We start from the raw sequence: 27,626 nt of genomic DNA on the forward strand, positions 1-27,626 counted from the left end.
TAGCATTTAAGTGTAATCAGTTTCCAAAGAAATGTCTATTTTCACTCAAACATAAAAAAACTTTAGCCCAAAGCAATCACAAGAAAATAAAAGTAAAAATACTTCAATCTTGAAGAAACCATATTGTTATGTAAGTCATAGGCACACACATCCAGAATACATAAGGTTATTAGGTTGTTAGATTTTAAAAGCAGATATTTTTTAATCTATAGTTTTTCTCATTCTTCATACCAGTCAGTTTTCAGAAGTCTTGCTGTGACATAAAATAAATTTTTGTGTTTCACTGAAATCAATAAAGAATTCAAGCAATGAAGAGGCAACAGAGGAAAAAACTCAACCCTATGCATTTACATAGTCTTTGAATTATATTAAACTGATTAAAACAAATTAACAAAAATTTTAAGCAGTCAAAGAAATATTAAGGGACGTTTAAGAGAAGATAAAATATCAACATTCACAGAAAGAAAAACAAATGTTGTAAAAGCACTCGATTCTTCATTTGCTGACTGGTTGTACGCACTCAAAATTCACAAAGATAACAAAATAGGAAATGAAAGGCCAAAGAAAGCACAATAAGGACCAGATCTTGGACTCCTTATTCAGGCATTTTTCTTCCGCTGGTAAAACTGAATAGAACAGACATTGTATTAAATACTTTCTTTAATAATCCACCTACTCTAGGACACTTTTGTGGTCATATTTTGTGGTCCAGTCTGTTCTCACTACATTGCTCAAACATCAAAAAAAGACTAGATACATCTCTCTAGATAGAATTCCCTGATCACAAAAATTACTCCCAGCTGGCTGGAATCCAGTATAACCAATTCCTACAGTCTAAGTAACTAGATGATCTTTAAAGTCCCTTCTAACACAAATACTTCTATGAGTCTATGAACTGAGAAGCAAGAACAGAAGATGAGCAAAATGATTCCAGCTAATGGACTGCCTCATGTGGATCATAACTAGGGTAAGGAGTTTGAGTGGTCCTCTTTTGTAATGTTGCAAGGGCTGATGTGAAAATGAATTTAGAATCTGAAAGTTTTAATCACCTACCTGCTGGTCCATGAAAACCAGTCCATTATCATTATGTGTTGTGAAACATCATTTCAATGGTTTTATCATACAGTTCTTACACAGGTAGTGCTTACAAATAGATTTGTTTATTTATAGTAGCAAAAAAATGCCTAAAATCCTCCCCCGTTCCCTACCCAGGCATCCCCTTCTATAAAATATCACTGATTCACAATTCCTTTTTTTTTTTTTCCTATGCAACTCTTGCATGCCTTGGTAAATAAAAACCAATTACACTGTTTCTGTAAGTAACATGAGCACTGTTCTACAAATCTCAGTATTTGATCTAATAAATCTGTTAGTGCTAATGAGAATTCTCGTGCAAGGACAGCCACATTAGAGACTAGTCAGAAATACAGAAAAAGCAGAGTACTGTGACTAATATTGTTAATGCCTCTTTACACAAGATTAGAGAGTCACATTCTCAAATCCAGGGGGGAATTTGGCTTAGTAGTTCACCCTCTTTGATACTTTTAAAGAACAGAACGGAAGGTGCTAAAAACATTTATTTGGCAAGAAAACAGTCTGAGACACTTCTGAGGGTAAAATAATTTCACAGTAGGAGGGTCCAGGCATAAGAAACAGTTTGGAAGGTAACGAAGAAACTGAAGAGTGTTGTGATTCATTCCTCAAAAGAAATGTGGTCATTAACAAACTCACTGCCTGACATGTTTCTCAAAATATCTACTTATTTCTTTTGAGTAGAACAGACATTTAATCAAAGAATTGTTAGACTGTAGAACCCTGTGGGGTTTTTTTTAACTCTTCTAAAAAATATTAGTAGCAATGAGATTGTCTTAGAACCTAATTAAACAAGCAAACACACACTAAGATTATTACTTAAATATTTTTGCAGGTACATCATTTCACTAATGTTGCTATTTCCCCTTCCTGCAAGTTTGTATTCTCCAAGTGTAAAGAAGAATGTAGAATTTAATGATTGTTTTTTTAAAGATACATCAATGAAGAATAGGTATTCTGTCTTAAAGGGAAGAAGGACTGACATAATTACTCAGAAAATTTAAGAATTAATATTATTTTAGTCTACTATATGCAGCATCATTCAGTTTAGGCAAAATGATTATTATTCATAAAGCACTTAATCCTATCATATGCTGTTACCAGTAATTTTTGCAGCACTGTTTCCCAGGAGAGAGCTGCTCCAGTACAGAAAAAGGCACTCCCTGGAAAAGCTATGTGACTCCTCTGTCTCGTAGCACTTTCGTTACACAACATTTTGACCAAAACATAAAACATATTTATAACTCTTTCTTATCTTAGAACCTTCTTTATGTCATGTCTGCTTGATATGTTAACTTCTTAAAATATAAAAACAGGACCCACCACCCCACACTAATCTACTGATCCCTTTAGTACCATGTCCTTCCAGCTGTGTTGGCAACTTCTATTTCAGAGAAAGCCAGTAAAGAAATATGCACCTAGAAATTGTGGCACTTAGAATTTGAAGAAACAAATCCCCACTCACTTCTAAAGGTTCTCAGTTTAAAACATAAGGCATGAAAATTAATAGCAAATGGCTCTCAGTGCCAGATTATGAATGATTTTCCTTTTTCTTCTTCCTCTATTACGCAGTCCTTATTCAGATAATGCAACTAGTAAGTTTTCATTTATGTGGCTGTGTTCTGGCCTTCTGTTCTACTTGGTAACAAAACAGTAGTTTCACAATTTCATACTACCAACAATATGCAATGTTATTTTAAAGAATGAGAAGTAGGAACATAGCTGATTTTTCAATATCACCAGTCAACCCTTCTTTTTTTCCTCATAGAAGACTTGAAATCTCTTCATCAGAATACACCAGTCTGTACACTATGCCTGTGTTGAATCCAGGAAGGAGCTGCCCTTTTCACAAGCCAAATTCTGATTTATACCGTATGAAGAGACATTTCTTTAAAAGATTGCAAAGCGAAAAAATTATGTGGTAATTATATGAAAATTATATGAATTACATTGAAAACAGCTTGATTTTCCAAAATAATGGCAAATTAAAAACATGAAAAAAAATCATTATATAAAATACAGTGCTTAGTTATAAAATTCTACCTTTTCTTAGTAAACATACTTTTTTCTGACTTTGTATTATGGGAAATCATAGAATCAAAGGTTAGGGTTGGAAAGGACCTCAAGATCATCTACTTCCAACCCCCCTGCCATGAGCAGCGACACCTCCCGCTAAACCACATCACCCAAGGCTCCGTCCAACCTGGTCTTGAACACTGCCAGGGATGGAGCATTCACAACCTCCCTGGGCAACCCATTCCAGTGCCTCACCACCCTTACAGGAAAGAATTTACTCCTTATATCCAATCTAAACTTCCCCTGTTTAAGTTTTAACCTGTTACCCCTTGTCTTATCACTACAGTCTCTAATGAAGAGTCCCTCCCCAGCATCCCTATAGCCCCCCTTCAGATACTGGAAGGCTGCTATGAGGTCTAAACACAGCCTTCCTTCTCCAGGCTGAAGAGCCCCAACTTTCTCAGCCTGTCTTCATACGGGAGGTGCTCCAGTCCCCTGATCATCCTCCTGGCCCTCCTCTGGACTTGTTCCAACAGTTCCATGTCCTTTTTATGTTGAGGACACCAGAACTGATCACCTCCTTCAACCTGCTGGTCACATTCCTTTTGATGCAGCCCAGGATACAGTTGGCTTTCTGGGCTATGAGCACACACTGAAGCCGACTCACATTCATTTTCTCATCGACCAACACCCCCAAGTCCTTCTCCACAGGGCTGCTCTGAATCTCTTCTCTGCCCAACCTGTAGCTGTGCCTGGGATTGCTCTGACCCAGGTGTAGGACCTTGCACTCGTCATGGCTAAACTTCATGAGGTTGGCATCAGCCCACCTCACAAGTGTGTCAAGGTCCCTCTGGATGGCATTCCCTCCCTTCAGCATATCAACCGAACCACACAGCCTGGAGTCATCGGCAAACTTGCTGAAGGCACAACCAATCCCACCATCCATGTCCCCGAGAAAGATATTGAACAAGACAGGTCCCAACACCGATCCCTGAAGGACACCACTCGTTACTGGTCTCCAGCCGGACATTGAGCCATTGACCACAACTCTTTGCGTGCGGCCATCCAGCCAGTTCTTTACCTATCAAGTGGTCCATCCATCAAATTGATGTCTTTCCAATTTAGAGACAAGGATGTCGTGAGGGACAGTGTTGAATGCTTTGCACAAGTCCAGGTAGATGACATCAACTGCTCTACACCTGTCCATCAGCTCTGTAGCCCCATCATAGAAGGCCACCAAGTTGGTCAGGCAGGATTTCCCCTTAGTGAAGCCATGCTGGCTGTCACCAAGCACCTTGTTGTTTTTCATGTGCCTTAGCATGCCTTCCAGGAGAATCTGCTCCAAGATTTTACCAGGCACAGAGGTGAGACTGACTGGTCTGTAATTCCCCGGGTCATCCATTTTCCCCTTCTTGAAAATGGGGGTTATATTTCCCTTTTCCAGTCATTGGGAACTTCACCTGACTGCCATGTTTTTTTAAATATGATGGACAGTGTCTTAGCAACTTCATTTGCCAGCTCCTTCAGGACCCACGGATGGATTTCATCAGGTCCCATCGACTTGTGCACGTTCAGGTTCTTAAGATGGTCTCGAACCAGTTCCTCTCCTACAGTGGGCCCAAGGTCTTCATTCTCACAGTCCCTGCATCTGCCTTCCAAGACTTGGGTGGTGTGGTAGAGCATTTGCCAGTGAAGACTGAGGCAAAAAAGTCAATAAGAACCTCAGCCTTTTCCAAATCCAGGGTAGCCAGTTCTCCTGATAGCTCCCGGAGAGGGCCCACGTTGTCCCCAGTCTTTCTTTTATTTGCTATGTAACCATAGAATCCCTTCCTGTTATCTTTCATTTCCCTAGCCAAGTTTAATTCTAACTGGGCCTTAGTTTTCCTCACATGGTCCCTAGCTTCCCGTATAACATCCCTCTATTCTTCCCAAGCCGCCTGTCCTTGCTTCCACCTGGTCACAATCACAAAGTTCTTTTATTCTAGAAAGAATGATCAGTTGGATGATGAGTCTAACTCAGCAGAGGATTCTGTTCTCTATAGTTCTACATTACAAAGACAGCTACACTGCAGTTTATTTAAATTTTAAAATTTTTAAGTTTCTTATGCATCCTATTAAATTCAAATAAATTCCTAGCACATGCTTGTATGATCTGTCTATTTAATGTATACTAAAAAGTAACAATACTTTCTAGGTATTTGGTTCAGGCAGTAATACACATAAAAGTGGGTTGATATTGAAAGTTTTGCATCAGATCTAACCCAACAGTAACAGAAATCAGTAAAGACAAATTTTCAGACTTGTTGTCATAGCTCTGCCACATACAGTTGGTCTGCTTTCTCTAACTGGAGATGTCAAGGCCCTTTTTTAAGACCAACGGCTTCCAGATATATGGTATAGTGTCAACAGAGAGAAAGAGAAGGCATACTTTCCACTGGCATAACTGAAATTGTAGTGGAAAAGCAGCCTCTGCAAATCAAAGTCAGTCTCTTCAATGTTCTTGTTTCTTCTATCCTCTGTTGCATACTAAATTTTAATTTATTATGTTTTCAGTCAACAACCAGAAAAAACAGAGACATTTTGCCAGTAAAATTTCTTAGCCAATGAATAAGATTCTGCTGCCTTGCAAGATGATATCCTTACTCACACTAAAGTGTGAGAACATCTGCCCTAATGAACTGAATTCAGTGAAGCTTTTTACAAAGTGACATATCCACCATATGAAAGATCTAATATTCTAATCATTGCACACAGCCTGCAGTTCTACTGTAACAGGTTTTTTTAATATATATATTAATATATACATTAATTATATTTTTACTTTTTATATTTATATTATGTTATATTAAATTGTACAAATATTATAGATTATATTTTATTTATAAATTTCATTCATTATATATATTAATATATAATACAATTCAGTTATTAGGAAATAGATCATAACCGTGCTAGATTGCAAGTTCACATTTTCCATATCACTAGAATGCAACTATTATCTGCACATGATATTACAGCTCTTCAGTGACCTGTAAGAAATATATTTGATGATTTTATTTCCTGTATTTATTTACAGATTTCTATTAGAAGACTCTGCCATTATTGTACTCTTTGTTTTCAAATTACCAGGCAGCCCAAATTTTAAATGAGTACATAAAATGAACCATATTGTAGGTCAGCAGAGAAGGGTATTATTCAAGGAGCTCTGGCTATTCTTTCTGTGCAATTTCTCCTGCTAATTCAGTTCTGCAGAGCTAGCAGTCAAGCCCATTTCAAAACATAATAGACAAGAAAATCTGTGTTTATTACAGAGCTCTTCTAATGTCTATTCTATAATTCAATGAAACACTGAAAAAAAAAAAACCTGTACTGGAATCCTAAACAATAAACTATTAAACTATAATGCTTTATAGCAAAATATAATGTCTCCAAATGCTTCACTATAATTCTTAAATTTATATAGTTATATTTAAGGCAATATTCTTGCAATTATCATAGAATCATAGAACGGTTTAGGTTGGAAGACACTTTAAAGACCATTCAGTTCCAAACCCTCCTGCCATGGTCAGGGACACCTTCCACTAGACCAGGTTGCTCACAGCTGCATCCAACCTGGCCTTAAACACTTCCAGGGATGGGGCAGCCACAACATCTCTGGGCAGCCTCTTCCAGTGCCTTGCCACCCTCACAGTAAAGAATTTTGTTCCAATATCTAAATCTACCCTCTTTTAGTTTAAAGCCATTCCCACTTGTCCTGTAAAAAGTCTCTCTCCAGATTTCTTGTAGACCCCTTTATGTACTGGAAAGCTGCTAGAAGGTCTCTCCCGGGCCTTCTCTTCTTTGGGCTGAACAAGTTCAACTCTCTCAGCCTGTCTTTACACGAGAGGTGTTCCATCCCTCTGGTCACCTTCGTGGCCCTCCTCTGGACTTTTACTCTAACAGGTCCATGTCCTTCTCATGTTTGGGGCCCCAGAGCTGAGCACAGTACTCCAAGTGGGGTCTCACGATTGTTGAGTAGAGGGGGAGAGTCACCTCCCTCAATTTGCGGGTCATGCTGCTTTTGATTCAGTCTAGGACATGGTTGGCTTTCTGGACTGCAAGCACACACAACTGGGTCATGTTTTGCTTCTTGTCAACAAACATCCCCAAGTCCTTCTCCTCAGGGCTGCTTTCAATCCATTCACTGCCCAGCCTGTAGTTGTGCTTGGGACTGCTTCATCCCAGGTGCAGGACCTTGCCCTTGGTCTTGTTCAACTTCATAAGGTTGGCATTGGCCCTCCTCTCAAGCCTGTCAAGGTTCCTCTGGATGGTATCCCATCACTCCAGCATGTCAGCCGCACCACATAGCTTGGTGTCGTCAGCAAACTTGCTGAGAGTGCTTTCAATCCCACTGCCCATGTCACCAACAAAGATGCTGAACAGCACTGGTCCCAGTACCAACCCCTGAGGAACACGACTCATCACTGGTCTCTACTTGGACATTGAGCCATTCACTGCAAGTCTTTGAGTGCAACCATTCAGCTAATTCCTTATGCATCCAGTGGTCCTTCCATCAAATCCATGTCTCTCCAGTTTCAAGACAAGGATGTCATGTAAGACAGTGTCAAATGCTTTGCACAAGTCCAGGTAGATGTCAGTTGCTCTTCCCTTATCTACCAATTTATCAGGCACGATTTGCCCTTAGTGAAGCCAATTATGAACACGTGAAACTGCAAATTATAGTATCTGTTTCATTGTACTGCTTACTAAGTAAACACAATATTTTTCTTAAGAAAATTTAAAAAGGTTCACTTTTCAAGGCAAAATATGTACAAAGAAAAGAGAACATATTCCAAAGAGTCATCAAAGTATGTGTTTTTCATAAACATAATATCAAATTATTTTTTAGTAAACAGAAGCACAAAAACACACAGTAACCCATTTTACAGTAAACTCCATCTTCCTATGCCCTTACATTATTACTTTTAGATACACAGTATCTAGCAAAACAGAATTCAAGAGAACCAGACAAGTGGGAGTATTACTGACTTATTGAAGAGAACTTGAAGCAAAAGTTTTGTTGCTCTTCTACATCACAGGTTTATTTAGCACAGCTTAAGAGATAAACAGTATTATTTTGATCACCTGTGATGTAGGCCTGTCTTCATGCAACCAGACTGTATCCTGTCACTAACATACAGATCCCTTTCACAGATCCTCACTAGCATTTTCCCCAGAATATCTGGCTATTATTTTTCCTGACATTATTTTTCATTTCTTTATTTACCTGTAGAACACACATAGCAGAAGAAGGAATTCTAAGACTTCTCTGTACTTCCCATTGACAGTTCTCACCTTTCAGAGAAGAACTAGTGGAAACAGGATAATATAATCATGGCCATTCAAACACTGGTAGGAAACACTGCCCACAAAATGACTGGTTGGTGTTTTCCAAGTTAGCCAATCTGCAATGTAAACTTCCAGCTGTGTTTTGGGGGGACTGGACACATTAGTTCATGAAACACAATGCTCTGGCATATGCCACTATGTATTTTGTCACTAGCAATGTGAATTTGGGATTAAGCTCATCAATCAGCAACAAAAGACTCCAGTCCCTTGTCCCCAGACAAGTCCCTTGCAAGTGTAATAACATCTGAACTCTTGACATGATATTTTCAAAATAACTGTGCTCATTGAATAGCTACATCCGACCCTTAGTGGCACTACTTATAGTACTAACAGTTTTCATTCACACTTTAAAAATAGATGTTGTCTCATTCAAGAGAATTATTTCTTGACTAATTATCATTCTGTGGCTACAATTATGTTGACATAAATTTTATGTTTTCACATTGGTGCCTACTACTGTAGTTTATACCATTGTAGAAAACACTGCTCGAGGGGACTGTGGAACAAAGACAAGACAATGACTTTTCTCTATGCACATGAACTCCCAGATCAAGTATCTCCTTTGGTCCAAGCACAGACATCAGAGAAAAAAAAAAAAGGAAATGCTAATATTTTGCAATATAAATTGAATACTAGGAAAAGGAATAGTGCATTTTTATGTTTTTATTTTTGCTTTTGGTTTTTAATTAACAATTCACATGAAATGAAGAAAACATTTACCTTGAATTCTTTGTACAGATATCAGAAAAACAACTTGGCACAATAGCAACAAATACACTTGTGAATTAAAGGAAGTTTATAAAGTGCAAGTAACTTTTATGAATTCTGTAATATGCATCAATGTCAGTATAACCTCTTTAGTATCCACTGATTATGTTTTATGGTGCATTAAGTGGTATCATTTATAAGGTACAATCCCATCTCCTAAAATATGATTAGTCTCATTGTATTTTTTACATAGATAGATTTCCAAACTTCCAGAGCAGAAACATTTTTAGGGGATGAGTGAGAAATCATGTCATTTTTTGTAACATTGATCTTCACAGTGAGCAACTACACCTTCAATCTAGACTGATCTGTTTAGTGGGTAATTTTGAAAAAGTGATGCATTGAAATCTCAGTTTGTTCTCTCTTTTTTTTTTTTTTGCCTTTCCTTATTTCTCCTTTAAGCTATATACTGGATTTTTGAAACTGCAAACTGAAAAAAAAATTAAGGATATTTCATGTGCTTGTGGATACCAGTGTCTAGAGACACTCTTACCAAGAGAATTAGACTTTAATGCCAGAATTCAAGAGTAGACCAAAAACCAACTAGTGATCCTACCATGTTAAACGACGTATCTATGAAAAAACTACCATAGCAGAATACAGCTACGTAAGTTTGATAGTCTGCAAAGTCACAAGTAATCATGTATACAGTCTGGTTTATAGTCACATAAAAATATATATAGTGCAGCTGATGCTGGTGTTGAAGCATGTATTATCATCACACTGTATGTAGAAATTATTTAATTATTCCTTGTTATGTAAAACAGAACTCTGAATTTATAAATAATATTGTGGCCAACATACCATCTTTTGAACACACATAAACCAATTCACGCTGATGTAGATCGAGATTTGTGTTAACACAAAACTGCCACTAGAGGATAGTGTTGCCATATTACTATGCACCCACATTAAGTATGTTAAGCACATGAAATTAGTGTAAAGTTCAAATTGCTTATTTTCTAAAGCCGGGGGGGGGGGGGAAGTCAATTAAGGAATATGTTGTCTGATAAACCATGACGCCTTTTTAAAAAATAAAGAGAAAGAAATAAAGACAGAAAAATCACCTGGCATTATTGATAATTAGTTTGTATTTAGTAACAATACTTAAAATATGCTACTTGTTTTCAAGTAAGTGAAATTAATTTACCTCGAACTGAGTGTGCCAACCCGGGAATCTCTTGGAAGGAGACAGCCCTTGTGCAGTGATCTGAGATACAGCAGACAACTGAATTTTATTGTAATGGTGCTGGAAATACATGATTTGTTTCTGAGGTCTGTGAAATGTGACTCAGGTCATGGCAACCCAAGCTGGTCTAACTACTTGCTGCCATGTCTCTACTCTCGTGTCTTGTATTCGCCTTTGCTCTGTACTGATCCTTTCAGTACTTGCTTTAGTAAGTCTTCTGCCATCTTGGCTCTCTAAGCTGACTCATTATGATCAAATAAAGTAGTGCTCAGCACAGATGAAGTGCAGGAATATACTGCCCCAGTGATGTGTGGCACTGAAGTCACTTCAAATTAAACTGCTTTGTAATCAGAGTCTAGAAAAAGTGTTTCTTTGCTTAAAAATCTATACACTTCTGCTGTAGATAATACCATATTCAGATGGAAATAATTCACCTTTTATTGAGTTTAAAAACTAATTACAGAAATATTGACTCCAAAAGCAGGCATAAATCCTTTTGACAGGTGTCATATACAACAAAAACGGCTTTTGAAGAAGCCTACTTCCCCAGAAGGTTCAAAATACTTCTGGATGAAACCCTTGTGGGATTCTGTGCTGTTTGAAGTGTCTGGTTTGATTATTTTAGAATGCTTCCAATTCACTGCAGTATTAAAATAATTTCATTTGCTGATGAAAAGTGAGGCTATCGGTGAGAGTTACAGTTATCAGATCTGAAAATTGACTGGCACTTTACTGAGGACTAGGAACCACCAGGTCAGGCCAAGTTTCTACTCACTCATGGCAGTAACAGGGAATAAGAAACTTACTCTTGTAATACATTGCTTACACCTTCACTTGGAAAATACAGATAATAATCGGCTGCAAACTTCAATTTAAACATGCAGACAGAACATAGGAAAAAAAAAAATATGTTGCAAGCCATAGTAAACTGCTGTCACCAGGAATAAGAAAGGAAAGGAGAAGAAACTGTCCCAGTCATCCCCTGCAGCTCCACCTGATGCAGTACAGCTGTAAGTTTCTTCATGTTCAGAATAAGAACACTGATTTCTGAAAAAAAAAACAACAAAATCTAAATTTAGTCTGGTGATGATGTAGACATTCTCAATAGAAGGCCAGAACATATTTTATACACTTGTTTTCAGCAACTGAAATCTACAGTGGAACAGAGTCAACTCACTTAGACCTAGCAAAGAACCTGAAAGAGTGCAGGACTTGATAAATATCTTCATACCTGAAAGATATTTATAAAAAGATAATTATAACTACTACTTGATGTCTCCACTAGAAGGAGAACTGAAAGAAGCACAGGAAATATTAATTAAACCTTACATCAAGAAGAATTAGAACATATATCATGATAATTCTGCTGTGGATGGGAAGCCAAGCAACAGACCTGCTAAGGCGGCTGTAAAACTTTCTTAAGCTAAGTCTTTTCTGTAAATTTAAATGTGCTCATAATAGATTGCTTAGGAAAAAAAAAACAAAACCCAAAACCTGACAAGAGCAATAAATTATGCTGGATTATCTCTTCATGCGTATTCACCCTTTCCTACACATTTATAATTTCGTTATGATCCCAAACTGTTGTGAAAACCTCTACTTACTTATAAAAATCTCTACCTATTTACAATCTCACTAAAATCAGTACAAACTGCGTAAACAGTTGTCCTGGGTTCCGCAGTAGCAGTCATGTTTTTCCTTTGTGTTAACTGGTACAGTGCTGTGTTTTGACTTCCAGTTTGAGAACAGTGTTGGTGAAGCCGATGTTCTCGGTTGTTGCTAAGTGATGTTTACCCTGACCAAGGACTTTGTGAGCCTCATGCTCTGCCAGGGAGGAGGGGAAGCCAGGAGGAAGCAGAGACAGGACACCTGACCCAAACTGACCAAAGAGGTATTCCATACCACAGCACGTCATGCCCAGGAGGTAACTGGGAGTTAGCCGGAAGGGCTGGGAGACTGCAGGGTTGGAGGAGGTATCGGTCGGAGCTTGGTCGGGCTGAGGGGGGGCAAGTTATCGGTCGGCTGGTGCTGAGGTGTTGTATTCTCTTCCCTTGTTATTTCCTTTATCATTATTATCATTGGTGGTAGCAGTAGTGATTTGTGTTATACCTTAGTTACTAAACTGTTCTTATCTCAACCCGTGGGAGTTGCATTCTTTTCGATTCTCCTCTCCGTCCCTCCGAGAGCAGGGGGAGGGCAAGAAAGAGGGGGGAAGTGAGCGAACGAATTACCTGACTGGGTTTAAACCACGACAGTTCTTTTTGGCGCCCAACGTGGGGCACGAAGGGTTGAGATAACAACAGATTTGGCTGGATTAATAGTCACTCGTCACAATGCTGATTTATTGGCTCTCAGAGTTGTTTCGCTTGATCTCACAGCTTCAGAATGTTGTAACTTACGTACAGCCGGTATTTGCTGTGATAGTGTTTATCAAGTATGGGGCCTGGGCTAAGGTTCTTGTCTCACTGTGCTTTATGGCAATGGCTTGTAATACGGGCGGGCTCCAGCAGCAGGGCGGGACGGACGTGGCCGTGGACTTGTACCTGGCCGTCCGCCTGCTCTTCACCGCCCTGGCCCTCACCCTACTCTCCATCTTCGTGAGGCTGCGGGGAGCCGAGGGGGAGCGGCCCCGGGAGCCGGCGGCTGCTGAAGCGGCCCGGGAGAGCGGCCCCGGGGACCAAGCGGCGGCGGGAGCGGGGCCGGAGGCCGCGAGGGGACGGCTGCCGGTGGAGGAGGTCGGGGCGGTCGAGGAGCAGAAGGAGGCGGCTGCCGAGCAGCGGGAGAAGGCGGCGGAGGAGCCGAGCCCCGCGGAGGAGCCCAGCCCCGCGGCCGAGCCCAGCCCTGCGACGGCCGAGAGCATTTCCCGGAAGCCGCCCGCCGAGCCCCAGGAGGATGCAGGAGACCATGCAGCATTTCCCAGCAAGGCAGAGGAGGAAGAGCTGGACTCAGGAAAAGAGAGGCTGGCGGTGGGAGAGCCGGCAAGCACAGCAGCTACACCAGCCCCAGTGACAAGTACAGCAGCATCGTTTGAGAGTTCTGAAGGTTTTGAATGGCCTTTGGGTGTCCTTGGGACCTGCCTGCTGATTGTGATGGGGATCAGCATGTTGGCACACACACAGACTGTGTTCTACCCACAACCATTTTGTCTGATCTCAAAAGTTAAGCAGAGTCAGGTTTGGGTCTTGTCTGGGGTTAGACAACAATATAGCGTGACCAAGAGGTTTTCTCCAAGGCTGGACAGTGATGAGTGGCAGGGTGTGTGGGACAGTATGGGCAAGTATCTAGTCCACTGGGCCCCTCCAGTGCTTTGGAAGCATTGGAGATGGAAGGCAGCTGTATGGAGTCCCCAGCAACAAGCTGCAGAAACTGCTGAAGGGGACAGTGAATTATTTTGAGCCTGGTGGGCCCATGGCACTTCAGGCCATCAGAGCAGAGATGCAACACAGAGATGGACTCATGATCGAGGGGTGGACTTAGCAATGGACACTATTGCCCAGGTTATTCACGAGTGTGAACACTGCACACAGTCTCTCCTGCTCTGGAAGACTGTTACAAGAGATGGAGACTGACGTCATGGACCAGATGGACTCAGCAGCTTTATAGGGACTGGTCCATGCACTAAGTTAAGAGTGCACCAAGAGTGATGGCATATTGAAAATGGGGGATCTGAGCATGACGTGAATGGTATGGAATAAGGGGTGGATAATGTCCTGGGTTCCGCAGTAGCAGTCATGTTTTTCCTTTGTGTTAACTGGTACAGTGCTGTGTTTTGACTTCCAGTTTGAGAACAGTGTTGGTGAAGCCGATGTTCTCGGTTGTTGCTAAGTGATGTTTACCCTGACCAAGGACTTTGTGAGCCTCATGCTCTGCCAGGGAGGAGGGGAAGCCAGGAGGAAGCAGAGACAGGACACCTGACCCAAACTGACCAAAGAGGTATTCCATACCACAGCACGTCATGCCCAGGAGGTAACTGGGAGTTAGCCGGAAGGGCTGGGAGACTGCAGGGTTGGAGGAGGTATCGGTCGGAGCTTGGTCGGGCTGAGGGGGGGCAAGTTATCGGTCGGCTGGTGCTGAGGTGTTGTATTCTCTTCCCTTGTTATTTCCTTTATCATTATTATCATTGGTGGTAGCAGTAGTGATTTGTGTTATACCTTAGTTACTAAACTGTTCTTATCTCAACCCGTGGGAGTTGCATTCTTTTCGATTCTCCTCTCCGTCCCTCCGAGAGCAGGGGGAGGGCAAGAAAGAGGGGGGAAGTGAGCGAACGAATTACCTGACTGGGTTTAAACCACGACAACAGTATTGCATCAGATTGGTCCACTTAAGTTATTAGTAATAGTAGTATGACATTTTTAGGAAAATGCAGCTGAAATAGGTCTATACAAAAGCTATTAATAATTAAGGAAAAATATGTCCCTTTTCATGGATTTTTTTTTTCTTGCTATAAACAGAAGCCCTGAGCACACTTTCTCTATGCTCTTGTGCAAAAATCACCATGTAAATAATTCTGTTATCTCTTCTTAGCTATTAGTCCACAGAATCATAAAAATATACAACAGTTAGGTTTGGAAAGGACCTTAAGATCATATAGTTCCAACCCACCTGCCATGGGCAGGGACACCTTGCACTAAACCATGTCGCCTAAGGCTCTGTCTAACCCGGCCTTGAACACCATCAGGGCTGGAGTATTCACAACTTCCTTGGGAAACCCATTCCAGTACCTCCCCACCCTCACAGTAAAGAACTTATACCTAACCTGAACTGCTCCTATTTAAGTTTAAACCCATCATCCCTTACCCTAACACTACAGTCCCTGATGAAGAGTCCCTCTCCAGCACCCTTGTAGGCCCCCTTCAGATACTGGAGGGCTGCTATGAGGTCTCCAAGCAGCCTTCTCTTCTCCAGGCTGAACAGCCCCAACTTTCTCAGCCTGTCTTTGTACCGGAGGTGCTCCAAATCCCTTATCATCTTTGTGGCCCTCCTCTAGACTTTCTCCAACAGCTCTTATGTCCTTCATCAATAACATCAGGCAACACTCAATCTTGGGAGCTCTCCTAACAATTTCTGAAAGTTTGTTCACAGTACTGAAAGCAGTCACTAGAAAAATTAAACACGTTACAAAAATAATCCCAACAAAACCAAACAAACTCTTCAGCCTTGCCACTCCCCAACTGAAGCATTGTATGAGTCTTCCAAATAGAGTGATTTAAATTCAGGTAGGATTATAACTTTATTAAATTTCATTAGGTCATCTTAATTTAAAATGAAGTCAATCTGAGTAAGTTTGACTTCTGCAAATGCCAATAACATTTAACAGGGATTTCTTCTTGTGAAATGGTTCTTTATGCCTTACATTTGTAGAGATAAAAATCATCTTACTGTTGTTCCTTTTGTAAACTTATTTTACTGCCATTTTAGTAGATTACTGTATCAATGTATGATATTAATCAAGCATTACATTTCACTGTTTGCAGATGATATTTAAGCAATAACATTCTGTGTATGATTTCCATGCTCTAAAGAAATCGATAAAATGAGATCTTCTACACAAAGAAGTGCTTCATTCAGATACCAGGTTTTTTTCCTATGACTTGTGAAACTTGTTTTAAGTTGTAATTCTTATTTTCTTACAAATTAATTTCATTTTCTCTGAAAACCTTACATGCAATAAATAGGTGTTGTAGTGTCAGTACATGTGTCCTGGATTGCTCAATTAAGTCATTGTTGTTACTATTATTACATAATATTGTTATAATTGCACTAAACTTGGCTGAAGGCATAAATGTCCAGACACATACAGTTTTGTTTTTAAATGCACATTATTAAGCAACTGTGAATAAATAACTGCTGGCAGATGATCTTTACAGAAATGGCCAAAAGCTTTCATAAAAAGAGTCCAAATACACTGTCAACACACACATTAAACTCTGCCCTATGAAACAGTTTTAGCGAGCAGTAAGCTGGGGGGTTTGGGGCATGTTTTGGGTAAGGAGACCTGAACCTGTATTTCAGGTTCTGGAACATGCCCACTCACACATAACAAGGGGTATGAGTTGAATTTTTCATAAAACTTAATCAAGTTGCAGAGGTATTAAGAAAAGCAAGAACCCCAAATATGTTTTCCTGTATTTCACCTTTCAATCTCTTGGCCTTCGTGATACTGATATTAAACATGTACCTGCAACTGCCAGTGACTGTGGAGGACCTGGATTTTTAATGTCAGGGCTGAAACTGGCTCTCCTAATTCAGACACTCATTGCAAAACCTAAAGAATAAAATCAAAACCATTTAATATCCCACCTTATTCCTGACTTCATCTTTAATACAAAGGCTATATCTGAGGTTGAGTTTGACTTCAGGACTTACTTACACTGCTAAGTCAGTCAGGGTTATGAGACATACCCTTCTAAATGAGCTAGTTGCGTTGGTAGAAGTGCTACAGCATATATAGCAATACTAATACCAGAAAAAAATGAGACATGGTTTGTCTCACTTGAAGAATTACAGTATGATTGCAAAAAAAATCCCTCCTAAACCAGTTTAAGATCCATCTGTACTGTTTAGCTATACAAACTCTCTTAGTTTCTTCCAGAAGAATGAATACTAGAACAGAAAATGCCTTGCTGCTGCTGATCCTGGTCCTGAAGGTCAAAAATAAATGAGCAGTCAGACCAGCAGGGAGACCAGTCTGCATGAAATCCTTAGAGATGCTGTGATTCATGCTGTCAGTTACCTATCAGGCATTGGTTGCCATAGCTATAGTTCCTTGGTCCCTGTACTGCAGTAATGTGATGTTGAAGCCACAAAGGTATGAAAACTGCAGAGATCTGTATCAAAGATAAACGGCCGAGCCTTTGGGTACTTTGGCCAGTGATATCACCACATATAAAAACAAAGAAAAAAAACAAAACAACCAAACAACCAAAAAAAAAAAAAAAAAACCCCACACCAAAAAAAATAGATTAAAAACAACTTTTACTTTGCAAATGTCTTGGATATAGGACTTCACCAGCAGGTCATTTTCTCCCAAGCACAGAATTACATTCCCAGTGTATACAAACTGCCCATTGCAAAGAAAACCAAAAGATCAATACTTCAAAAGAGCAAAATTTTCAGAGACATTAAGAACTTACTAGCTAATACAGTCTTGTTTTGGCTGCAGGCTTTACTTCTGAAAACTTTTCAGATCATATTGTCCATTAATTTAAAACCAAATCAGCTCCCCCATATGATAAAACTGTAAATTATGGGTTTAAAAGGCTTAAGTTCTAATGAAATAATTTTATTGTGCCTGGTAAAACTATTAATTAAAAATGTAAAAACACTGTCCAAACCAAACAAAATTCTCTAGGTGTTTTTTGGCCATTTTGCTGGCATTGACATTTCCACTGACTGATAGAGCTGCACCAACTTATATCAGCATTCCTCTCCCTAAATCCAAAACATTATCTCACTCATTTCATAGTATTAAGTGATTTATATTATTAAGTACTAGACAATTGTGGCTGTGTTAGCTTTAATAAACTATGATATAAATTACTCTTTTTTTTCTCAGACTCCCTCTTTGCAAAAGTATTTCAAGGCAGGGCTAAATGTATTAATGTAGTATAGACTCTCATGCAAAATCTAAGCAACCTCATACTCATGGATCAATTTTAATGTCACACCGTATGTTTTAATTCCTCATATCCCCTAAAACAGAAAATACCAAACAACTTGCCATGGCTACTAAGGAGACATTAGAGCTCAGAAGCTAAATAATGCTGAGAATAGCTCACACTGGAAAAACTAATAGCAACATAAAAGCAAGAGCACAATTCATGAATACATTATTAATGATGTTTTCTTCTCAAATCAGCAGATGGACACTGAACAGCTCAAGTGACTGGTAAGGGGATACACAGCTTTTCATCTCAGGGTAACTGCTTCAGATCTACCTCATGTTATCATAACTGAAAGTCACTATTTGACAGGTATTCAGTAGCCAATATGTAATAACCAGTCTTAGCCTGGCTTTTCCTGTACAACCTGGTTAACAAAGCCAGCATGCTGTTTTCAAACTCAGGGTTGAGTAGGCCAGAAGACTTGACGATCCTTTCATGTCTAAAGGTTCAAGCCTTCAAAACAAGTTTGAAACCAAGGTGCAAGTGGGATAATGAATTTAGCACACATTACACTTCTTCAGTGGCCAGTTTTAATTAATGTCTATCAGTTTTATTTTTTTTTCAGTGACTAATTTAACTTTTAAACAAAACAAAGAGAATAAAACCAACCTGAAATGAATGGAAAAGTGGATTTTTAAGAGGTGGTAAGTTCAGTTGCTTTGTGTTTAAAAGGTCTTTTGATGGTCTAACATTAATTGCTACTGGCACACTGATGGCTAACAAACATGTCTTTAAAAAAGCACAGGGGAATGCTCTAAACACAAAGTATTGTTTATATATCTTACATACCTTATCTCATTTATTTACACACTTTATTTACCTTATTACCACTACCCTTTTTACATATATGAAAGAAGCTTTAAAGTGCCATGGGAATTACAGACAGGCAGTTACCAAACTTAAACAGGGAAAATTCAGGTTAGATACAAGGAAGAAATTCTTTACTGTGAGGGTGGTGAGGCACTGGAACAGGTTGCCCAAAGAAGTGGCAAATGCTCCATTCCTGGCAGTGTTCAAGGCCAAGTTGGACAGAGCCTTGGGCGACATGGCCTAGGGTGAGTCATCCCTGCCCATGGCAGGGGTGTTGAAACTAGATGATCTTAAAGTCCTTTCAAACCCAAACCATGTGATGATTCTATGATTCTGTGTGCTAATAACAGGGTTTTTCCATTTCAACTTATACTAAAAAGCAGTTAACTTTCATTCAAATGCCTGCTAATTCTTTCTCTGAAAAGCAAATAAAGGGATCCATGACATAATCTGGGCATTTATTCTATAAATTAAAAAAATGCAAGATAGGCAAATGACTGCATAAAAATATTTTGTCAGACCCTATGAAAGGAAGGGAAAAACAGCTCTCACAACTGATTCTTGAATCACTGTTACATGTATATGTAACACTTCTCCAAACAGCCAAGAAACATATGAACAGAAAGTCTTCTGATAAATTTGGAAAGAAACATGTAAGATAGTAATAAAAGCAAAAGCAGAGACATACAGCATGCTGGAGACACAACCTGTTTCGTGGAAATTAAAATCTGTAAGAACAGCTGTGATTAATTAGCTCAGCTCACATCCATAAATGACATTAATAAATCCCTGGCAGTTTTCAAGGCCAGGTTGGACAGACACTTGGGCAACATGGTCTAGGTGAGGCGTCCCTGCCCATGGCAGGGGGGTTGGAACTAGATGATCTTAAGGGCCTTTCCAACCCTAACTATTCTATGATTTTTACAGACAGGAAAAAACTACAGTTTTTTGCTGTACAGGACATCAAGAAAGACCATAAAGTTAAAAACTCCCCAAATCTCTTCGCAAAGGGAATGCATCAGGTATAAAGATTATATGCCATGCTTCTGTGGAAGGCATGCAGGCACAAAATCTGTCAAAGGCCTTGGGTTTTGACTTCATAGTAATTGTCTTCCCATGTTATTGTCTCTCAGTACTTTCATTTCACCAACCTGGTGTTCAAAAGAAATTCCAACATGCCTAAGAAATGATACTATAAATGTAAACACAACTCATACCTATACAGAATTTTTAAAATAAATATGGAACACAAGATGTAGACAAAGTTAACTTTGGGGCAAAGTCTACAGGCATACCAGACAGTCAGTACACAGCATGATATAAATACAGATGGAAGAGAAATCTGCAGTTAAGTTTGCTTAACTAGTTTGAAATGCTTATATACATTGCCAATGTTTAATTGCTCAGTCTAAATTCTTTCAGTGAAAATGGAGCTAACATCTTTGAAAATGTGACTAAGCAGAAATATTGTGGTCTGACAAAGCTGACAAAGTCTTATAACTTACGCTGAAAAGCGGCATCTAGGATGATGGACTCAGGAGTTTTGCCACAAGTAGAATCTGCAACTGAATTAAAGACCAAGGCTCCAAACATAATGCATAAGGAGATTTTGAGTGCACCTATACCATCAGTCTGAATTATCACGTTTTGCTCCAAAGTCCTCTTCATTAGATTTCACTCCTCGAGCATGCTTGATTATTCATGGAATATCCTTTGGAGCATGACTTCCTCTCAGACAAACCCCAGAATCCATTCAGTAGCTAGATAGCTCTAGGAAACAGTTTGAGTATGAAGTCTCACTTGGTCCAATCCTCCAACATCATCCTTGCAAGCCTTTTGCCTGGCATGTCACCATAACATGCCTCTGATGACATGCTATGGTAGCAGGCAAGGGGTATGCTGCAAGCATTTCTCTTTTTATCTTGGGTATTCGTTAAAGAACTTTCCAAAATTGTTCAGTTGTCTCATACGCAAAGACAGACTTCAAGGTGCAGAGAGGAAGTCAGTGTGGCAGAGGACTATCACAGCTCTTGAAGAAAGGTGAACCTTCACTGCAGGAGTGACCCTGACCAACAAAGGAGATGTGTTAGGACAGCTTGATGCTGAGGGATTTCAGTGTAGCTTCAGGCAACAATATTAAAAACCAAACATTATTCGTCTTAGGGTACACATTAAGAGCTTGCATGATCACAGAATGTAAGTGTAGCAAAGGAGTGATATTTGTGCTGTGTATGTAAAAAGGACGTGGAAAGGCCTGCAGAAGACTACAAGGTCCCTTCAAACACTGCACAGCATAGGTGCAGGCAGCCTGCCCTAGGGGTAGCAAGCTAAAAACTGTGTTGATGGTAGTTACTCATACAATCTGACCAGGAAGCACGGATTGCTCCTGAAACATCAGAAATACAGCATATGCATCATCTGAGAATGAGGACACTGCTGAACATACTCAGAAGCAGACAAATGTATGGTACTTGCAGGGTTAAGTCCTGAGTATGCCTTCTGAGTATGTCTTTCAACTCTTCCCACACTGAGATAAAAATATGTAGCTACATTAGCTATGACAAATCGTAAAAAAAAAAAGGCAGAAAAAAGTATGAAGTGCTGAAAGAGAAAATCTTGTATGGCATCAACAGGAGGTACAATTAATTGGATCTCTTCATTCATTCTATAAATACCAACTTAAATACGATGAAAATGAAAATGTAGGAGTATTAGCTGCAGTTACCTTTATGTTAATAGTCTCACTCTTCTGATACAAAATTAATCTTCCCTTTGGTATCATGTGGGAAGAGGGAATGGTAGTTTGTAAATAGGAACACTGCACTTAATACAGCAAAAAGCTGGAATCAACAGACTACTATAAATTGCACCAAAGCACACCATTTTTGAATCAAAAAAGAGATGAACGATCAAAAAAAATTCTTGTCCCTTACAGCCTCTGAATGCTAGGCAATTCCAATAAATTTTAACACACTATTAGATAATATTTTAAAGTATATCTTAATTCATTGTAAATGCAAAAAATAAAACTTAAAAGAATAGTGGAAACATGAAAGACATTCACATTTCAAATGTGAGACCAGCAGAGTTGCACCTCTTTGAGGTTATTTTCCTGGAAAGATTCAATTACATGACATCCAGTAAAATCTTAGTTTTATGATCCTTTTATTTGCTTCACTGAGGCAGAAGAACATCAAGTGATTTCTACAAAGTGTTTTAACATCACTATTTTAGTAACTCCCATCTCTATCGAATTTGAGTACCAGCACTCAAGTGCAAGGACTTTTCATAGGAATTTGCATTCTGCATAAGACAAATAGTTCACCCAGCTTAATAGCCTGTCTTTTACTTTGACCATCATCCAAATTCCCACATGTAGGTCATTTCAATACTTAATAACCAGTGTTCAAACTGTAGCCACAAACAGATAAGATGTTTTAACTATCATTAGATATTATTACATATTTTTGTACATATTCCTATTCCACACCTGTGTCAGGGCAATCCAAGGCACAGCTACAGGTTGGGCAAAGCGATTCCGAGCAGCCCTGCAGAGAAGGACTTGGGGGTGTTGGTTGATGAGAAACTGAACATGAGCCAGCAGTGTGTGCTCTCAGCCCAGAAAGCCAACCGTATCCTGGGCTACATCAAAAGAAGTGTGACCAGCAGGTTGAAGGAGGTGATCCTGCCCCTCTCTTGTGCTCTCATGAGACCCCACCTGGAGTACTGTGTGCAGTTCTGGTGTCCTAAACATAAGAAGGACATGGAACTGTTGGAGCAAGTCCAGAGGAGGGCCACAAAGATGATAAGGGATTTGGAGCACCTCTCGTACGAAGACAGGCTGAGAAAATTCGGGCTGTTCAGCCTGGAGAAGAGAAGGCTGTGTGAAGACCTTACAGCAGCCTTCCAGTATCTGAAGGGGGCCTACAAGGATGCTGGAGAGGGACTCTTCATTAGGGACTGTAGTGATAGGACAAGGGATGATGGGTTTAAACTTAAATAGGGGCATTCAGGTTATATAAAGGAAGAAGCTCTTTACCGTGAGGGTGGTGAGGCACTGCAACAGGTTGCCCAAAGAAGTGGCAAGTGCTCCATTCCTGGCAAGTGTTCAAGGACAGGTTGGACAGAGCCTTGGGTGACACGGCCTAGGGTGAAGCGTTCCTGCCCATATGGCAGGGAGCTTGGAATTAGATGATCTTAAGGTCCTTTCCAACCCTAACCATTCCATGATTTTATGATTCTATGCCTGTTGTGGTTTAACCCCAGTAGGCAGCTAAGCATTACACAGCCACTCACAGACTTACCTGCAGTAGAACTGAGACAAAAATCGTTAAGGGTAGAAGTACAAAATTTCATAGGTTGAGATAAAGACAGCTTAATTTAAAATAATAAAATGTATTATTATTATTAAATAATAATAATTAAAAAAAAACCAAACCACACCACAACAACAAAGGAGGGAAAAAAAGAAAAACACATGATGCAAAAAAAACCCAAACAATTGCTCACTACCAGCCAACTGATGCCCAGCCATTCCTCAAGAAGCAATGGCAGCCCTGGCCAACCCCCCCATCCCTCCATCCAGTTTTATTGCCAAGCACAACTTGTGGTATGGAATATCCCTTTGGTCAGTTAGGGTCAGCTGTCCTGGCTGTGTCTCCTTCCAACTTCTAGTGCATCCCCAGCCTACTCGCTGGTGTGGTGGTATGAGAAGCAGAAAAAGCCTTAACTCTGTGTAAGCACTGCTCAGCAATAACGTGTTATCAACACTGTTATCAAAAATCCAAAACACAGCTAGCCCCATATAAGCTACTAACAAAGAAATGCAACTGTATCCCAGCCAAAACCAGTACTATGCCTCAGTAACATTCTGCATGAGTTCTCCATGTTTATTTTTTTTCATGTTCATTTAAAATTAAGTTGACTCAAAGAGAATTCCAGAATCAATGTGTTATTGAACGTGGACAGTAGCTATTGACAATGTCGAATACCCTGCCAGTTACCAGCCATACATGACAACATTTCCAACAGGTCCAGGAGCTCCATTTAAGCTCTGGCATTGGCACCCAAGCCTGGCCTGCTTCATCAGAGTTGTATCTGTGTCTGACTCTGTCTCCTTCCAGCATGACTTATTGACTGAACTTCCTAAGCGGACCTCAGGCATACATTATAGGTAGTCTTGTCTCTGGCCCCAGTCTACTGGACGAACCTTAGACTGGTAATATAAGCAGTCCTCTCTCGGGCTTGTCTCCTGTAATTTTGGATTTGCATTATAGGTAGCCTTGCCTCCCTTCTGGTCTTTGGCCCTCTGTTGTTGCTCCTGAGTGGACTTCTTGGATGGCCCCCTGACCTGTTGCCTTGCCTTGTCTCAGGCTGGTGACTATTGCCACACTGACCTCACTGGGATGATGCCCTGGTCAAAGAAGTCCTGCCTTTGCTATAGCCACACTCTGCTTCAGTCTGTAAAGAAGTGTTTTAAGAAACAGCCTGCCAATGTTTGACAATTAGATATAATGATGACACTTCGCTGGCTTCTCAAATTTTGTCCGAAAGTGCAGTTGCATAGTTTCAGTTGAGCTAAATTAACAGCTTGCTAGCAAAAGGTCTCATTGTCTCCTGTCTTCCCTTTTCAGTCAGTTTTGTGCCATTTTAGCAATCTGAACTGGCAGATCACTCAACTGAACTAGAGAGAGAGCATGGAAAGCAGTAAAATCATACAACTGGGGATGGAAGTATACCACAGTGACAGTGCTCTGTTCAATAAACTCGGGCCAGGGCATGACTGCTCAACTCTTGTAAAGGGATTAAAAAAAAAAAAAAGTAAAAAGAAAGTACTATCCAATAGAGTTGGAAGGGACTGTGTAAATATTCCCCTTTTATTAGCACACTGGACATTTGGCACAGTTTCAGCCTATTAAATATTATACAGACTTGAAATTATTTGGCAATTTAACTTCTGCAAATTTAGACAATTTAATCAGTACAGTAAAAAAATGTAGCTGTGCTGCATACATTAGTTTTTTGCTATTTTAACTACAGAGATAGCCTAATCATTCTGAATCTATTCTGGTTTTTGAAAACATTTAGTTTGCACAAAACATGTTCAGAAGTTAATGCAAATATTAATATAGTCATACTCACACTTGTATTGCATCACCTTATTTACATAGTTATTCCTACTCTGTAGCAGACTAATTAGGCCCACAGTGACGTACCACTGTAGTAAAAATAAGATTTTGTCTTAGTGTTGCATGAAAATGTAAGTCACCTGTCTTATTCTCATTCTTTTACAAAGTCACTAGAGCATACCTACAGATGGAACTGTTTTTCTTGTAAACCACCCCCACCCACTGATTATTTCATATAATACAGCAGGCCTTGAAAAACACAATTGCTTTCTGTTACTGATGAATAAAGCTCTTTCCCCAGAAAGTGAGGTGAGGGGGAGTCAAGTTTTCATAAGAGTTTCTACATCTGTGGTCACAAAGAAAACCTCCGAAATGTTAATCAAGTCTGTGCCATCTTCTAAAGCTGTATTCAGACACATTGAGTCAAGATTTCCCAACTAAAAGCAAAATAAGGACAGATATTTTTTGCTGCTGCTATTCAGAAGTACTTGGGTAACAACTAAACTGACAGAGTTTTTCCATTATTTGGAAAAACTATGAGCACTAGCAAGCACAAAGCAGGCCAAGAGCCAATGAGAAATTCATTAAGCTGCTTAAACTGATCTAAATCTAGGCTGTTGAAGTCACATCCTACCCCCGCCACGTATTTCCACCCCTTCCTTTGGCCAATGCTAGTGTTTACAGAAGCAAGTGATGGTGTGCCAGTTCAAGAAATTAAAAAAAAAAACACATCATTGGGGGGGGGGAGGGAAGGAAAAGAGAAGGGGGGTAACATGACACGGGGGACAAGGAGAGTTTTTAACCTGATCAATTCTACAAATTGGTTTAAGGAGCTGCACAGTACCAGCATCAGTGCAGAGGAGGGAGATAGGAACACAACAGCTGAGAATTAAGAGCAGTTTAAGGTTCCATGAAACTGAAACCTAACAAAGAACTGGAAGCTCCCAAGTTTATCCTCAGCTGTACAAACTGTTTTATACACCGATCAAACTCCGAAATAGAGACGGAGGTAGATTCCCCCCTTTATTGTGTCTTAGTACATTCCAAATCCATGTTGTTCTGTTGTCAGAAACCTCATTTATTAGTAGTAACTCATTCATGACTGACTCTTAACAGAAGCACACAAGTAATAACTGCACCTCATTTATAAATCCTCAGACCAGAAAAAAATAGGGAAAGGCAGGCATAATTTATTTTCTAGCACTGAAGAAGCAGGAAGGGGACTGAAGAAGCAGGAAAGGAACTGAAGCAGCAGGAAAGGGATTGAAGCAGCAGGAAAGGGACTGAAGCAGCAGGAAAGGGACTGAAGCAGCAGGAAAGGGACTGAAGCAGCAGGAAAGGGACTGAAGCAAGAAGAAGCAGCTCTCCATAGTGAGTAGACTTCTTTGCAGGGCTTGGAAAAGGGAGGGTTTCTTTGTTCTTTAACCAGAGCAAAAGTGAAGTGTCCAAATATAATGGATACAAGCTGATGTTAGATACCATCATATCAGAAACAAGTGGTTATTAGAAATCCCAGCTCCTAAAAATTAGAGCCCAGAAATTCATTTATGCTGGCTTTGATTCTCATAGGTTGGGTAAGGAAGAAGATCGATCTCACTTTTATGCTGGTATTTATTAGGCTGTATTTTTTCTATCCTTTAGTAGCACAGCACAATTAGCATTTAATAACCATATCTAACCTAAATTTCAAATACTTTATATACTGGCATTATTATCAGTATTAATACTCCCTGTGGTAGTTTTTTTTTCCCCTCAGGTAACAGTATTTTGGGGCTTAATCTGGTCCGGTAAGAAACACAGTTTGCAGGATTTCCAGTCACTGGATATGCTCTTTTCTTCTTTTGTTAAAGCAGATTGTTCTGATTTTTGCATTCTACCTTTAAGAGATTTAAGGGTGATTTGTTTGAGAAAAAGAAAAAAAAAATCTGGTACCGGTGGGCATCATGGAAACAACCCATCTAGACCCAGGCTTTTGGAAAAAAAAACAAGGGATCGAGATACTGTTATGAAATCAGGCTGCAACTATGCAAAGCTCACCTTTTCTTTATCCATATACTGCAAGCATATGTCGAAGTCCTCAAACTGATAATGCCCACGCTGGATTTGCACGAGAGGACCAGCGTGCTTCCGACATGCCCTGCTTTTATTTTTTCTTCATTAGACCTGGGCAGCTCTCCAGGGACAGGCTCCCGGACACCGCACGGGGGGAACCCACCTCTCCCTGCAGCCACAGCGGCCAAACCCGCACCCCTCAATTCAAGGGCGGGCTGCGGTTGGCACCTCGCGCCCAGGGGGCTGCAGGGACCCAGCACTTCCCACGGGGTGTCATCGGCTGAGGCGGATCCTATCGGAGGAGCTGGAAACACCTCAGCGTGCCCCGCTGCTTCCCCTCAGAGATGCGGCGGGTTTCGGGCGAAACAGCTTAGTTTGAGGGACCACCTCAAGGCGTGGCTGGGGCCGCGGGGCCGCCCCTCAGCCCGGGCGGAGCGGGGAGAGCTGGGGACCCAGCCCGCCCATGTCCCTGTCGCCACCGCCACTCGCGACAGCGACAGGAGGCAGGGAGGTGGTAGC

At 40.3% G+C, this 27,626-nt stretch overlaps 1 long non-coding RNA gene across 1 annotated transcript; it reads right to left on the reverse strand.

The window, feature by feature from the left end:
• Positions 1-9,144: 9,144 nt before the first annotated feature.
• On the reverse strand, positions 9,145-27,583 carry LOC134168351 (uncharacterized). The gene is made up of 3 exons (XR_009966503.1): positions 27,093-27,583; positions 11,586-11,684; positions 9,145-11,500 (listed from the first exon to the last, which is right to left on the reverse strand). It is a non-coding gene; the product is annotated as an uncharacterized LOC134168351 (long non-coding RNA).
• Positions 27,584-27,626: the final 43 nt, after the last annotated feature.

Source organism: Pezoporus occidentalis, unplaced genomic scaffold (genome assembly GCF_034315485.1).
Source record: "Pezoporus occidentalis ecotype Australia unplaced genomic scaffold, CSIRO_AGI_Poc_V1 ctg31, whole genome shotgun sequence".
In the NCBI taxonomy this organism is placed as follows: domain Eukaryota; kingdom Metazoa; phylum Chordata; class Aves; order Psittaciformes; family Psittacidae; genus Pezoporus; species Pezoporus occidentalis.